A 16,969-nucleotide genomic window follows, 5' to 3' on the forward strand; every position below is an offset into this window, starting at 1 on the left:
CACTTTGTGGGCATCTTCAAGTTGTATGAACAGTTAGCAGCTCTCACATGGGTTAGATTCTAAAACTTGTTTTTTAAGTTGATTGTTTGAAAGTGGAACTTTGTTTAGCTTTGGAAATAAGGCGATAACTAACAAGTTCTCAGAATAACTTGCTTAACTTTATTAGACAGTAAAATATTGATAATATTCATATTTATTAAAATCTTACTATGTGGGCAGCCCTGGTGGCGCAGCGGTTTAGCACTGCCTTTGGCCTGGGGTGTGATCCTGGAGACCCGGGATTGAGTCCCACGTCAGACTCCCTGCATGGAGCCAATTCTCCCTCTGCTGTGTCTCTGCCCCTCTGTCTCTCTGTCTCTATGAATAAATAAATAAATAGTCTTTAAAAATTTTTCATTAAAAAAAAAAATCTTACTATGTGCCAGGTATTATGTTTAGGGCTTAAACATTACCTTACTAATCTTTACAGCAATCTTAAATAGTGGGAACAGTGAAAATGTCGCACCTTGGGGAGATTAAGCACCAAGTAGGAAGTGGAACCCAGACATGCACATAACATGTCTTAGATATCCGATCCTGTGTTAACCATCACCAACAACAAGCTAAAATATAAGCAGTGGCTTTATATAGAACCTAACTGACTTTGATTATGCTCCTTTATTGGAGAATCCATTTTTGGTCCAGTTTGTATGCTGGAAACCTTGGTCTTCCCAACACAGTCTGGCCACTCTTCCTCACATGTCTACCTTATTCTCTTCCCCTCACACACAGGCTCATACAGTGGCAGTGAGGAGCAGGGAGGGTTGCCCTGTCGCTGCACAGCAGAAGGTCTAAGCAGGCTGTGGTGTTTGACAGTGCTGTACCAGGCACTGGGAATACAGTGGTAGACTAAACAGACATGAGCCCTGGTGTCTACCAGCTTGTAGTCTAATGGGAAGAATGACTAGTTACTCCAATTACTTGATGTTGTAGTCATGCAGGTGCTATGAGAGCAAATTACCTGGGCAGCCACTGTAAGAGATCAGAGGTGACCTCCGGTACGCTCAAATTTGAAGGTTGAAGAAGCAGGCGTTAGGAGGAGTACAGAGGGAGGGCATTTAAGCAGCAAGACCAGCCTGTGTTGAGACCCCGAGGAAGGAGCACGCTTCCCTGGGGATTCTGAAAGCATGTAGGAAAGCATAGTGGACAGAGTTGAGGCTGGAGTTGGTGGCAGTGGCTACATCCTTTGGGACCTTCTAGGCCGTAAGTAGTATTTTGAAGTTTATCCCAAGAGTTGTAGGAAGTATTGGAAGGATTAGAGTTACAACCTGGAAACTATGGGTTTAAAAGGGGCACTCCAGTTTGATTGATAACGAATGGCAGTAGAGGTGAGGGTGGGGGAGTCTGAATGGAACCCAGGCAACTGGGTTATTTTTGAGATATTCCAGACAGTGGTCATGGTGGCCTGAACTGGAATAATGATAGTGGTAATGGAGAGAAATAGGTCGATTTCCAGATCCTAGATTAGAAGTTTAATTGGCAAGATCTGGGGACAGATTGTATATTGAGAGACTACCTGACTTTGGAGGGTTCATTTACTGAAATGGGGAAGAAAGAACAAATTGGGTGTATAGGAGGGAATTAAGAGTTCTTTTTAAACATGCAGCACCTGTAAAACCTTCCTTGTAAATAGCAGTGGGCTGTTGCCTGTAAGTAGGCAGAGCTAGGGATAAAAATTGGCTTGCTGTCAGCACACAGGTGGCATTAAAGCTATGAGAATGGTTGAGATGATGATGGAGAGAGTATAAAGGGAGAAGAACAGAGAGAAACATCCAGAATATGATCCTGAGGAACTCCTGCATTTAGAGATTAATTAGAAGAAAATGGCCAGAGAGCATGGAGGGAAAGCAAGAGAGCACAGTGTTTCTTGAAGCCAAGAAACTCCCTTCATGAAAGGAGAGTAGTTTTCTTGAACAAGTCTGTACTGATTGTTCCTCTATGATGTGTACAAAGAATCAATGCATTTGGTCACTTTGGCGTGAATAGAAGAGAACGGATGGAAGGTAGGGCAGTGGAGGTGTTTGTTGGAAGCATAGTAGTTCCCAGAGCCGTGCTTTCAGCAATATGATAGTTATTGTTTAGATTTAAACTGTTTAGATATAAATTTATTTAAAATTAAGTAATATTTAAAATGCATTACCTTTGCATTAGTCACATTTCAGGTGCTCAGCATCATGCACCTATGATCACTGTGTTGGACTACAGAGGTATAGGACATTAACATCATCACAGAAAGTTCTGTTGGAGTGACAATGATGTAGTTGGAGAGAGAGAGAGGATAGGAGGAGTAAGAAATCCCACTAGAAAATAGGGGAAGGAGAAGCTAAGAATTGGATTCATGCGGAGAGATTGTCTTTCCTTTTACAGAGGAAGGGACTCTTCCTCCAAAGTAACACTAGAAAAGGTGCAGATCCAACGTGGGAAGATAAAAGAATTTTCTCTGGGTTCCTGTGTTTCTCAGCAAAACATAGAAAAATGGGCAAGCGGAAAGAGGAAGGAAAAGGGGTGAGATAGGGGGCAAGGGGAGGTTGGAGGTGGGATGAAATGACTGTTGTAAAGGGGGCTGAGAGTGAATTTACCCCAGAAATGTAAAAGTATGGCAGACGGAATTTAGTGTCGGCTTATGAATTTATAATAATTCAAGTTTCTTTGGTTTATGTGATTTTTCTCCAGAAACACTCAACTGGAGAACTGTATTAAGGGACATTCGTAAGGCAGACGTTCATAGATTGGGGCTGTGTGTAATGGATTAGATTAATACTGCTGAATTGGAACCCTTAGGGAGATGTAAAACTAATGGAGCTCAGCATGGTGAATCCAATCCAGGACATGAATTGAGAAATGCATTGTTTAGTCCTGCAGTAATACATCATTATCCCTTTATATAGGAATCATTGAGATTCCACCTCTGAAATACTCATGTATGAGGCTCATCATAATCATTTGGGGAGTTTATATAGCAGGCTGTTGTTTTCTGTACTTCATGGTTGGTCTTGTTAATTTTGGTCTCAGCAGCAGCCTAGAATGTTAAGCCAATTTGCTAAATCTTGCCTGCCCTCTGAAAAATGCTTAAATCCATTTACGTAACACAAGGGGGGTTGAGGTTATATGATGTGTTAGAATTTAATGCCTTCTTATGGCATCAGTACTGACTACTTTAGTTAATCAGGACCAAAAAAAGAAACATGTTAGAATTTTTAAATTAAGAAATAATTGTGTTGATGTTTCATAGGCATGCATGTAGTTCAATATGATTATACATCCCATATAAACTTTCCACTTTCGTTAGCTATAAAATCCTTGGAGATGTGTCCCTCATTTATAGGGTATTAAGTAGGAAAATATTAGTTACTTGAATTCATAATGTACTTTTCTACTGAAACTCGGTAAATCGTGTTACCATATGTGATTAGTTGTGCTTAAAGCTAGAGATGAATTGGATTATCAGCCACTTCCCTTCCAAATTCTTTCTTTTCCCTGCCAGTTAACATTAAACATCCATTTCCCAAATACAAAGAGACTTTCCCCCCCTCATTTTCAGGACATCCAGGGAATTAAGAGGTTAATATTTATAATACTGAGTTTCAGGGATGCAAGGCACTATGTACAAAGTCATGTTTGAGCTTTTTTTTTTTACACCTCCATGTTCCAACCCTTTGAAATGATTTTAGTTCCTGTGGAAACTTATCACTTACCCTTAAAGTAAAAAATAAAACCAAATCAGAGGATGATTGTATAATTTTATAACATGGCTTGGGAAATGGACACTAGGAATATGTGTAGTTGTGCTCTTTAGCTGTTTAGTTTGTGCTTGAAAACAATTTTGCGCATGTTGCCGTGTGTCCTTCATGTAGAAGCCAGAATAGGTAAATAGTGGTTTAGTAGGAGTTTCAGTGGGTTCCCTTTCTCCCAACACCGCAAATAGTAACTTGGTGAGAAGGCAAGGGAAATGAGAAATATTTTAAAAGTAAAAATATGGAAGATGGAAAGGGAGAAGAATCCTTCCTGATTGCGCCCTATGAAAGGTTAGCATTTTGCAGGGTGTGCAGTTGGTGGAATTGATGTTGATGAGCTTGAAGAGGCAGCTGCAGAGGGCAGAGAGACTATTCGGAGGGTAATAATAACAGTAGTCCGTGCATGAACTATTACATTAGCCTAGGGTTCTGTTAGGGCGAACCAAGTGATGGTTGAAAGTGTGAAAGATTTTTCAAGGAAAGAACTAACAATCTCAGTGACTTCTTGAATATAAAGTATTAAGAGCACAAAAAAGCAAAAAAATGTCATGCCTACTGATAAACAGTATTGCTCTTGGTGAAAAATGGAAGGAAAATCTTGTTTGGTTAAGGAACTAGAAATCAAATAAATTGGACGTATCCAGTTGATGCTTAGTCTAAAGATCTTTGAGTTGGCAGGGTTAGAAGAGGATCGCCAGATCTAGTCCCTAGCTTCAGGAGGGGAAGATTACAGCCTCTGTGTTTTAAAAAGAAACCGATACCCAAAGAAACCAAAGGTCACACGGCTGCCGACTGATGGAGAAAAACTAGAAAGCCCATTCTGTCCCCCAGAAAGCAGGAGGACAACCCTCGAAGAGGGAAAGCTAACTTCACCTGGAACCACAGAAGAATGACAGGGCAAAGACCTGAGCTTTGGGGGTTACGCACAATTTAAAGGGGGAGAGGGCAGTGGGGAAGAGCAGTGGAAGAGATCTAGAAGGGGCCAACCTCCCTGACACACAAGGATTTCATGCATGGAGACAGCTTCTAGGCTTTGTACTCACGTTACATTTTACTCCCAGTGGTTTGCCCTGTGCCTTGAAATAACCGGGTGGTTTCTCTGTCCTGTTCTGTCACAGGGTTGCTGAGATATTAAACCAGAAGGGCTGTACTGAAGGTGGACATGTGTGAAGGCATTGTGAATTCTTCCCCAGTTTATATTCTCCTCTTTGTGTAGAGTTGGCGTGTGGGATTTCTTACCTGGAGTCTCAGCGTGATCTGTTAAGTGCTGCGGATCTTACAGGTTTTGGTGCTTAGGCACCTGCAAGAAAAAGCAACCTTCTCTTCTAGCAATTTTCCAGGGCATACAAAGTACCTGTAGATAATATGGCATTGTAATCTTTAAAATGAATTCTTTCTTGATAAGCAACATATGCCTGTGATAGAAGATGTAGATGTCACCTGCAAAAGTGGAACTCTTCCTAAATAAGTCCGTGACCAAGGTTTCTCCTTTGAAGCAACTCCCCTTACCAATTGTGTGGTTTTTTAACCCTATACGTCTTCTGCGTATATCAGCATATGCACATTGCATGATTTTAAGTTGCACTTGAGTACATGATGAGCTTACAGGGAATAAGTAACTATAGTTAACCAACACCCTTGAACTCCTAATTTTTAAAGACACTTTATGCCAAGCTGTCTCCATCTTCTGTTAACCATTCATCAGCCATTAATTTCAGCCTACATCTGTTTTGGAGAACAGTAAGGGACTCGAACGCACACATATGTCCCTGCCACAAATGCATTTACTTAGTGTATTAAAGAACATGCTGGGGTGGGAGGTGCAGGGGGGTCTCTGGCCTGTCCCTCGGAAGCATCAGGAGTCTGGACACCACTGCGTGCCCGGGCAGTCGGCATGCTCCTGCTTTGCAGTGCCGTCTCTGCTCTTCTGCCACCAGCACCTAGTGACACCTTCAGAAGGATAATCCCTCTTCTCCCTTACTGGGCAGGATTTCCCCTTTCTGTCATATGCCTCCACTCACCATTGAGGTTTCTCAGCAGACAGACGATGGCCTTCTTGTCCTGCATCTCACCAGCCTCATATTTTGTATCCTCCATGCTTGACATCGTGCTTTAACCAGGAAATCTGTGTTTCTCCATGATCGCACCACGTCTGTAGGGACCAGGCCACCCATTCTGCCCTTCATGCCCTCCTTTAAAGGCCTGTTGAAAACTCCTCTTTTTTTCACACAGTCTTCCCTATTTGCTGACTTCTGAACACATCTTCCCTAGTTACTGTACTTGATGGGAATTCCTTTGTCTGCTTGTAGAACATGCCTGTTGAAAGCGTTTGGCCTTCTGATCTGTATGTGAATTTCCATAGGAATCTTTGGAAGAAACAGTTTGTTGGTGATATCGCTGCCTTTACTTCTTCGCTCTTCCGGACCGTCTCTCTACTGCCTGAGTCTCTCCCATTCTTTAAGACCCTACTGAGAGTCTCTCATCTCCTCTAAGACCTCCACGTCTCTGGCCAAATGTAATCTTCCCCTTTCTGTATTTTTCCTTTTCTTCCATGGCCAGTTGTACCCACTGAAGTAGCTCCTCCATGCCTCTTACTGCCTTGCCCGTTCCTGAAATTGTTTCTCCAGGTTGATAGGGATCAAATACCGTGGCCTATTAGCAGCCTTATTCTTGGTGGCAGTCCCCTTTCTCAAGAGACTCAGCCCTCCTCAGCTCCCCAGCCCAGGACAGTGTGTTGCAGGGTTCTTCTCTCCACTCTGGGCTCTGGGGCCATCCCTCAGCCCTCCCTACCGCTGTCCCCTGGTGGGGTGACCGATGAGGGGCTGCCACTCCCCCAGCATGTTCTGCCTTCCATCTCAGCGCACCCTGGGTCTTGCTGGGGCATTTCTCATGTGTTTGCAGTCCTGCCAGTGCTGAGCTCCAGCTCCACGCCTCTCCGCCTGGGGTTCCTGACATCCTGGAGCACTTTGATTGGATAAATCCTCTGGCCTAAGCCCCGTGTGCATCACTCAGTCTTTCCTCCGTGTCCTGACTGCCACCCCCTCCTTCCATTCCTACTTTCCAGTGCTGCCCTTCTTGCCTGTGTTTGTTCCCCGGGCGGGGCTCTGCTGGCCTCCCGAGCCTTGGCAGTTCCCTCTGCTTCCATCTGATTTTATTCATAACAGATCAACCTTTTCATGGTGGCATCTTTATAACTTCACTCTCTTGTTTGGAAAGGCTGGTGGCTTGCCATCAGCTGCGGAATAGAGTCTAAGCATGCTGTCAATTACTACAGGCAGTGTGTCCCCCCCAGCCCCAGCCCCTTCCTTTCCAGTATCCCATCTCACCTCTGCAGGTCCTGCCTCCAACCTGAGTCCTCTGAACTTGGCCAGCTGTTTCCACTGAGCCTAGGCTGGGGGCTCACACACACCCTCCCACATGTCCTCTGTCCTGCAGTCCCACCCTTCATTCAAGGGTCTTCTGTTATCCCCTCTCCTTTTACATGGACTCCCACGTGAACTCCACCCAGGAGAGAAGACCACTCTTTCCCCAGAACAGTGTAGCACCGGCTGCTGTACCCTTCCCTTAGCATACTTATTGCCTTATGTTACCCATGGCTTCTGCGAGTATGTGTCTTTAATGAGCATGTTTTTTTCTCCCTCCTTTTGTCTCTACACACCCTTTAGCACCCCCTCCACAGTGTGTACATGGTGGCCACTGCTGTGATGCCCTGTGTCTTTTCCCTGCCCGGCTGCCCTGTGTCCCTGGGGGTTTGCTGGTGGAGCCTAGTACACCCATATAGGGAGTTCCTGCTTCCAGGCCCAGTACTTCAAATCACCAAAGTCATGGAGAACCAACAACAGGCTTAGTTCTACCTCCTTCCCACCTGCAACCCCCCCCCCCCCGCCCCCTCCTCATTTCTAGCACTCCAACACTTACACAGCAAATCAGTATGGGTGATTTTTTTTCCCTTCACTTGTCACTATAAGAAATACATTTGCAATTCTTCCAGTTAAGAGAGCCAGACACACTCCTTCCTGGGCAGATCTGGTATTCGATCTTGCTTTCAAAATGTAAAAATGTGGCAGAAAGAGTATCACCTCAAGTAATGCAGCACACCGTGTCACGACAGACTTCACGTTTGGTCTTCTGAACCTAGTTGTTGTAGGATGTGCTGCATTCCACATTGAGCTATGTGACAGTTTTGAAATTTTAAAAACGAAGCTATTCTTGACTTACCTTAGTATGAAAAGCGGTCTCACATGTGATCACAGCAGGGAAGAGGTGGGGATAGCGAAGTGTATTTTTATGCTTGGGTGACTCAAATGGGATTTCACCAGACGTCTCGCCCTTCCTGCCCCCCAACACTGTGGAGCATCCCCTCAGCTGAAGAGCATAAGAAATCCGTCCCAAAGGGTAATTCTTTTTGAAAAATTGTAAGTGCCTAAAATAAGAGCTTAACATGAGTGCGTATGCTCAACCCTATTTCTGTACAGGCTGCTGGTACCATACTACTCAACTAGAAAATTCTGTGATTCTATGCTGTTATACTAGTTAGATCTTGTTGTCGAAAATGATATAATAAGGCCAATGAAATAATATATTTCTCCAAATATGGAAGGATTATCTCTAGGAGGTTGTATTCAGCATTTTGTTACATTTGCATAGAGAGTCTTAGATTTATTGCAAGTGTACTCTGTCAGAAGAACCTTCTAAATTGCCAAGACTGGTGCCTGCCTTTTGGCTATACTGGGGATAGCTGACTGTATCCATTTCTTCCTCTTTTGAACTTGAGGACTTTCTGCAGGAAGAATGGGTGATGAAGGGAAGTATAATATCCCTTCCAGAATTTGCAATGAAAGTTGTCTTGGAAAACAAAATGCCACAGTTTACTTCAGCCTCACAGCCTAGAATGTGCAGCCTTCCATCTGCATTGTCCTTCCTCATGGGCTGGTTGGGACGCTCAGCCAGTTTCCGTTTTGTCTCCCCTGAAACTCATCTGGCCCAAAATGTCTTCCCTCTTCCTTCATAATTCTGAGTGTTCTTTTGCTCCCCGTATCTTTCTATCTTCACCACCATATCCCAGTTCCTCCTGCCTCCCCCCCACCTCCAATTTTGGGCATTGATCCAGGACCAAATTATCCAGTTTTATTATCCTTGGCCATATCAAGTAATTAATCAACAGAGTAGGTACAAAAGTCATTATCAAATAGGGAAAACAATGAAGGCTGAAGAGTCATTTCAGCACCAATTGAGAGTTACCACCATAGCTACTAAAACAGCAACTCGCAACTTTTCTCAATATTTGTTTATTGTTGGTAGGTCTAAAACTGTGCTCTGGCTTCTGATAATTTCCTTTTGGTTTCCTATTGACTCAGAATTTATAAGCTTTAACTATTTCCAACTACTTCTACCTCTCCCAACCAAGCCTGTGTTAGCAAATGTCATGAACACAAATATCAAGCTATTCTCCAAGGGAAAGTAGAGTTCAGAAGGCTTGGAGTCACCAGGTTATGGGTATATACATATCCCAATAGTCAAAGGAGTTCTTTCCATCTCTGAATCTGTCTCTGTAGTCAAGATAAACTGGACAGAGCTTCCGGAGGCTTGAAGGTTACTTCAGGAAAATCATAAGGTCAGTTCTTGCTTCCTGTTCAGTGATAGATATCCTCCAGTCTAGAACACTGTGCATTCTGTTTCCATCCTATCCAAAACTAGATCTCTGGATTTGCTTAGCACTATATTTACAACTATATTACCTCTCGATCTCATAAGACATCGTGTACACTTTTGTCTCTCCCCATCCCCGTTAGACTGTGAGCTATCTGAAGGCAAAGATCATATCTTACTTAGCACCTATCATAGTGTTTGGCATGTCCTGAATGCTTAATAATATCCGTTGTTGAGGTAACAGAGGATGAAAGAATGAATGAACCAGCCAACCCTCATATTTTCCATTCTTAGACCAATTTTAGTGAACATTCCAAAGTAAGAGGATAGGGGAAATAGAAATCACTCACAAAGTCTGGGGGGCAAATATAAATTAACTTGTGTTGGCATAAGGTCAGTGTATTATATACAGATACATACATATTTAAAGTAAAAGAAATGCAATGGTGATGTATTACATATGCTCAGGATTAACATTTTGTAAGTTGCTTAATTAAACACTTGCTTTACCAAGTCAGGTGAGAATAAATGCCATGCTCTTTTTTAGTACAATCATGTTATAAATAATAATGCATTTCTTCACCTTGAAAGCCTTATTGAGTTATTTCAATAAAAATAATTTGGTGTATTTAGATGGCTTGGTCTCACTCACACAGTGATGTATCCTTTGGAGATTCACATTTAACATTTGGCCCTGGACATCTCTGCATTCTATGGCTTGCAGGTCTTTTGAAGGAACAGAGGATGCTTCTGTAGATAGTACAGTACGTTATAAACAAGGACTGCTTCTGTGAACTGTGATTCTGTTTTATGCCTACTGTGTGCATGCAGGAGGTGATGTTTCTTTTTTTTTTTTTTTTTTTTTTTTGGAGGTGATGTTTCTACTCAGGACACTTGTGTTAACTGTTACTGTATCAGGCACTGCTAAAGCAAAGAGTTGCATTGTTAACCCACTAGTCCCTGTTTTTATTACAGCATTAATACTTGGCATTTATTAAGCAATAATATTCCAAGCATCATAAAGAAAGGGAGAAAGGGAAGGATAGTGTATAATTCTCTAAATTAAGACTCACTCAGACTAAAGTGCAATATGTTAGCTCTAGCATTTCGCCTAATGAAAAGATTGTGAGTTTGAGAAAACAACATCTCATAAGTCCTGTGTTGTTCCAAAGAGAGTGTGATTGGAAGTTGATTTGGGATCCTTCCAGGTTGAGTTAATGTTGGCATAATTTATATTCTGTGTCCCTAAACTCTGTGTAATTATTGCCTTTTATTCCAGATATGTTTTATGTAAGAAAGAAGTATTTTATCTCTCTTTTTCAAGATGTGAGCCTTGCTGCACATAGTCCATATGTGTCAAGGATACCATGATGTGGTAAAAAATTTGAAATCAGTAGTCAATTGATTGTTCTTCTCTGCCTCATACCTGATGCCTGACTTCACAAATGTTTTCAACAAAATAAATATTTCTTGTCTAAGATATTGTTACTTAGAGATATTTTTCTAGAAAAGCTTTTTTCACTAACATTAGGTGGCCATTAGTCTAGGTCACCAGAGTTTAGGGAAATGTTTATAAAACAAAACTGTTTGGGCCCTTATTCTTTGGAGATATAGCAGAAGATGGCCACATTTTTCTAAATCCAGACACTTTGGGGTGATTTGTATTGTAAGATCTCACTCAGGGCGTGGTGAAGTCAGCAAGATGCCACGTGGCTCTCTTGGAAGATCAGCGTGCTCAGGAAAACAAAGCAGACATCTAGGAGCCCCAAAACGTTAGAGTGTGTTATTGTCCACTGAGCACCGTGAGAAGACAGAGCAGCCAGGCCGTACCACCTTCATGTGCTCAGCTGTTAAGTTCCCACTCTCCTCCTAGGTTTGTTTGCCCTACTGTCCCCATCATTTCCAAGCATTCAGTATTACTGAATAAGACCAAAAAATATATTGCCAAATTAGATTTTCACTCACCTTATATTGTGGTGTATTTGTGTTCATCTGCTTAGGATTTGCAAGGCCTATTGGCCTAAGAACAGTGAATCTGTGCATGAACAATGTTTTATTCATTTTATCTTGGACAGGTGACCAGAGATCCTCTCTGTATTTTTCATGCTATAGGGCCTTTTACTGGGAATGCTAAAACCTGGGGGAGGACTGGCAGTGTCTTTCCCTCCGTCCTTGCAGATAGGTCACTTTCTTCCTATAGACCCAGGTTACTGAGTTGTGATTCTGACATCTTTCTCCGAAGTCCATCATAGAATAAAGTTAAAATTAAATATTAAAATATTTTCAGATAGATGCTGGTCTTTCAAGCCTTGGGTATTTAGGATAGAATTTTACAAACACTGTGTTCTATGTCTAGCCAAAGCTGAGTTTTTCTTTTAACAACCCCCAGATGTAGTCTGTTAATGGGGGGAGGCCTCTTGGCATTTTTTGTGTGTTAAGATGATAGATACCATCATAGCGAACATACATCGTTTTAGAAAATAAATGTTAAAAAAAATCCTCTGCTTTTATTTCATTTTTTTTTCAGATTTTTAAAAAAAGATTTTATTTATTTATTCATGAGAGACCCAGAGAGAGGGACAGAGACACAGGCAGAGGGAGAGGCAGACTCCCTGCAGGGAGCCCAATGTGGGACTCCATCCCAGGACCTCGAGATCACAGCCTGAACCAAAGGCAGACACTCAACCACTGAGCCACTCAGGTGCCCCTATTTTTTTCAGATTTTATAGCAAAAAGTACATGGAGACAAATTGAAACAAAGCAGGCAACTTTTGTAGATATTTTACCTCTGAAGTGTAATTGTGGAAATCTGATTACAGCTCACATAGAAGCAGCATCATTAATAAAAACGGTTAGCAGTTATTTAAGAATGCCAGAAAAAGCTTGAAGTTGAGTTGTCTTTCAGATTTTGCATTATGAGAAAGAGGCTATTTACATTTTATTTGGAAACTGTTATTAGGATATTGTAATTTAAGGTAAAATGAAAAAAATTGAATAGATGATACTTTTGAGTTAATACTTTCTTCCTTGCTATTGCATTTTATGATAGCTTTATTCTAAATGATAAATGTGGATTATTACATATTTTTAAACTATTGGCAATGGGCTTTTGATAGCTTTAGTTTTCTGTTATAAAGGCAGAAATCCTGATTCCTGGGCTTAACAGCTAATGAAATGTTTAATACAGAATAAAATCAGAGTTTTTGCATTAGCAAAATTGCTAATTGCTTTGTGCCATAGCAATTAGACCTAAAGATTTGACTCCATGGTTGGTGTTGTGTGCCTGCTTTTAATGTGGTTAATACCACCTTATGAGATCACCAGATCCCATGAAGGATGCATTGTCGCAACTTGTTAAAAGAATCAGAATTCTTTTAGCACCAGCCATTCTCTGTGTCTGTCCATCTACCCATCCATTCCTTCCCTCCCTCTCTCCTCCTCTTCCCCTCCATCTCTCCCTCCCTCCCTCTCACCCCTCCCACCCCACCCTGCAAATCTGTACTTAACTGGTCCAGATAGAGGGAAAGGATCTTTTTGTGTGTGTACCTGTACTCAGAATGAATGATTTCTGTGTTCCTGAGAGCTTTAGGAATTTGTGGCTGCTGATTGTCATTACATGACTTCTTTAGCCTTCTGGTGGAGACTGGTATGTGGAGAGCTATCTCCATATTTTTTTCCTTCTCTGAAGTTACCTTATTATCCTTGCCATTTATATTAGCAGAACTAAAAAGATGGGTAAGTAGTTTCCTCGAAATATAAAGCTCAGACCCACATCAAAGAAGTTTCTCAGACATGAAAGTGGAAGCAGCAGCAGTGAAACCTGCAGATAGCTCTAAAACAGATGGTCGAGTGTCAGTGTGTCACCAAGTCTCAAGAGGAGAGCTGAACACTGTTTATCTCAGCTTCATTTTTTCCAAAATGTTTTTATTTGTCTTTGACCCTTAATTCAACTTATAGGAAATTATCCCCAGGAAATAATCAGAGATGACAGTAATAATTTATATCCATCACCATGTTACTTTAAGCACTGAAAAATTAAAAACAGCCTAAATGTATTTCTGTATTCTTTTCTGTATCCCCCACCCACCCACCCACCCAAAGTTTCTACAGTGGCCCTGTCAGTATAATGAGCAAAACACTGGGATCTATTTTCTTAGCTGCCTTTTAAGTGACTATTTAACATTAAGCATTGGCAAAAGTGGCTCTGCTGATACAGAATGCCACCAGGAGTGATTTTATTTTCTGTTCACGTCTTAGGCTTTCTCATTCTGTCACTGGATATGGTTATCAACCCCCTTGGTCCTTAGGGCCACTGTGGGGTAAGGTAGGAAGGGCGAAGGTAGATGCTTGTGAGAGGGAGGGAGGGAGGAGGAAGGGAACAGAGTGTAGAGTCCAAAAAGGCAAAGTGAAATGAAGAGGAGGAGTATAGGGATACATGGTGGGACCCCTCAAAATCCCCAATCATTTCAAGTGACCACGAAATTGTTTTTTTTTTCTTATTTTTGATCAGTATATATTTTCAAGTATCGACTTCATTCCACCAATTCTTTTTTGCCCAATATGTTTGGGGATTACCGTTCTAGCTCTTTCTCGATTACTGTTTCGAGTTCTCTAGATTTGTTTTTCATCTTTGTCTTAACATTTCTCATTCGCCATTTGCCTTTTAAAATATCCTTTTCATGCAAAGAAATTAAATTATTTAAATGTCTCTTGCCGCCGAGATTTAATTTTCCTTCTTAGGTATCTTGAAATTCTGCCCTTTTGTTATTTTTGCCTTGTTGTGGCTTTTTCCACCAGCAGGAAGGAAAGCAGTCAATACAAATCAATTGCTGACTCGGTGGCTATATGGAGGGCTTACCATAATGCATATTGGAAATGCCTTTAAACCTTTTCCTGAATGGAAGGTGCCATGGCTCGTGTTTTATGGCCTTCTAATGGTGGATGGTAATCTCATTTAGCATTTTCCCAAAGTGAAAACAGTGCATTAGAGCAGCATAACAAGCATTGCGGATCAATACAGAGGCAGAGCTTTGCCCTTTCAGATTAATCCAAGGAAAATGTACCAGAGTCTACTCCAGGAACTGGGACACAATTATGTTGATTTCTACCCGTCCTTCCCCCTTTATACTATCTAATCGTCAATACTATTGAAATATATACAAAAAAGATTTCAGAAGATGTCTGAGTGTATGTGTGACATACATGCATAGAACAGACTACCAGACAGGAAATCAGGACCCTGGAAGCGAGCAGTATTGATTTGTGGTGATAAAAGTATATTTTGACACATTTCAAATCATAAATAACTTATGGACATCAACTTACATGACTGATAGCTCAACTCGGTAAATGTTTATTATATAACTTAAATTACCCCTTTTTACACAGTTCATAGTATTGGATGAATTGTTCCATCGTGAATAGTTTTTTAAAAGAAAAAACCCACCAACTTCTTTATATTGTGCAGTATGTGGAAGCTCATTTTTTTTTTTAAAGACTTTATTTATTCATGAGAGACTCACACAGAGAGAGAGACAGAGACACAGGCAGAGAGAGAAGCAGGCTCCATGCAGGGAGCGCCATGTGGGACTCGATCCTGGGACTCCAGGATCACGCCCTGGGCCGAAGGCAGGCGCTCCACCACTGAGCCATCCAGGCGTCCTGAAGCTCATTCTTTATAATCTTTTCCTGTATATTAATGGAGAAGAGCTGAAGAGATGGTTGGGATTGTTCTAGTCTTCTTTCCCCATCCTCCTTCCTCTCCTTTTATATATACATATTTTAAATATTTTATTTATTTATTCATGAGAGACACGGAAAGAGAGAGGCAGAGACATAGGCAGAGAGAGAAACAGGCTCCTCGCAGGGAGCCCAATGTGGCGGGACTCGATCCCGGCTCTCCAGGATCATGCCTTGGGCTGAAGGCAGGCGCCAAACCGCTGAGCCACCCAGGCATCCCCTTCCTCTCCTTTTAAAATCTAAGATATAGTAGAAGAATTGTGGTCCTCAGCACTAGGAGAGAATGTAACCCTGTTTTCCCATGAACTGTTCTAGACATTAGTCATGTATTTGCTAGGTTCAGCTGCCCTAATGCTTAATTATATTTTATTTAGTATTTATCCAGGTATGTGCCTTGCTATCATCAGTCAGTTTGTGATGACTGTGTTTCTGCTCTTCAAAGAACAGCTGACTCCCTTTAGATGCTGATGTTCATGGTAGGGGATTAGGGAAATCCGTGTCCAAAAAAAATTCATAGATGTATAAACTTCGAAATCTTAGAATGGAAACTCCGGGGATTGGATTTAAATCCTGTTCCTAGGTATTTGGCAGAGCAGTAAGGTCATGAATGAAAAAGTAAAAGAAGTAAAATCAATGTTACAAAAAATTTGTGGGATTATTTTTTCCCTGTATGTCTACCTTCTTTAGAAGGTAGTAAGAGGGGATCCCTGGGTGGCGCAGCGGTTTGGCGCCTGCCTTTGGCCCAGGGCGCGATCCTGGAGACCCGGGATCGAATCCCACGTCAGGCTCCCGGTGCATGGAGCCTGCTTCTCCCTCTTCCTGTGTCTCTGCCTCTCTCTCTCTCTCTGTGACTATCATAAATAAATAAAATTAAAAAAAAAAAAAAAAAGGTAGTAAGAGGTAAATTCCCTCAGGGACCAGTAACATGGTTTGCATTTCAGTTTTCTGTACTAGCAAAATCTGTTAGCTTAGTGTATTGAATAAAAGTAAGGAGACAAATCGTCACCCAGGGGATTCCTTATTGATGAGAAATATTCCCCCTGTATTCTCTAGGGTTTTTTTTTTTTTAGAACCCATTTAATATAAAATAATGCTATTTCAAGATTACTATAGAAATAAAAAATTTAAATTGCAAAAAAAGAACTGATATGAAAGATTGGAAGCCTTTTATACTAAAAACTAATTTGGAAAAAATATAAATTCCTGGATTAAAAGTGATAATATTATGTATTTTTTCTGGGTATGTTTAGTTCTTATAATTCAAGTTCCTCTACCATCTTAAGAATATTTCCTTTTCATTGGCATAATTCATTTGGTTGATTTTGTTATCATTTTTCAAGTGTGTATTTTAAGATTTTTGGAGGCATTATGTTTGGTACTGTATATTCACTGAAAGCAAATCTAACTAAAATCTGAGATTTGTAAGTATAATTAGTAAAATTTTAGCCCAGAAAATTTAAAAATGTTTTTTCTCCACCCATTTGTATTCTTAGCAGTTTATTGCATGACTTCCATAAGAGGTATCCGTATCAATAACTGAGATCACAAAGAAAATAAGACAGTCCTTACTTCTTGGGATTTGCCTTCTAGTAGATATAGGCTAATCAATTACATCAGGCTATGGTGTAGTCATTGTTAAGTGGAAGGTGAAAGAAAGTGGTAGAGGAAGCTTAATACAGGCTCAGTGGGGTCACCAAAAAGGGAGTAGTAGACTCTACGCTGAATGGAGAGCTAATGAAGCTGTCTAAAGAAGGTGACACTTCAATACTTAACTCAAGTATTGAAAGACAAGTAATTATTTTCTGGAT

General features: G+C 41.1%; 1 protein-coding gene across 3 annotated transcripts in view; it reads left to right on the forward strand.

Moving 5' to 3' along the window:
* Positions 1-16,969, forward strand: part of CHCHD3 (coiled-coil-helix-coiled-coil-helix domain containing 3) — a 277,972-nt gene that overhangs the window by 248,674 nt on the left and 12,329 nt on the right. The window lies entirely within an intron of this gene.

Source organism: Canis lupus, chromosome 14 (assembly GCF_003254725.2).
Source record: "Canis lupus dingo isolate Sandy chromosome 14, ASM325472v2, whole genome shotgun sequence".
NCBI lineage: Eukaryota > Metazoa > Chordata > Mammalia > Carnivora > Canidae > Canis > Canis lupus.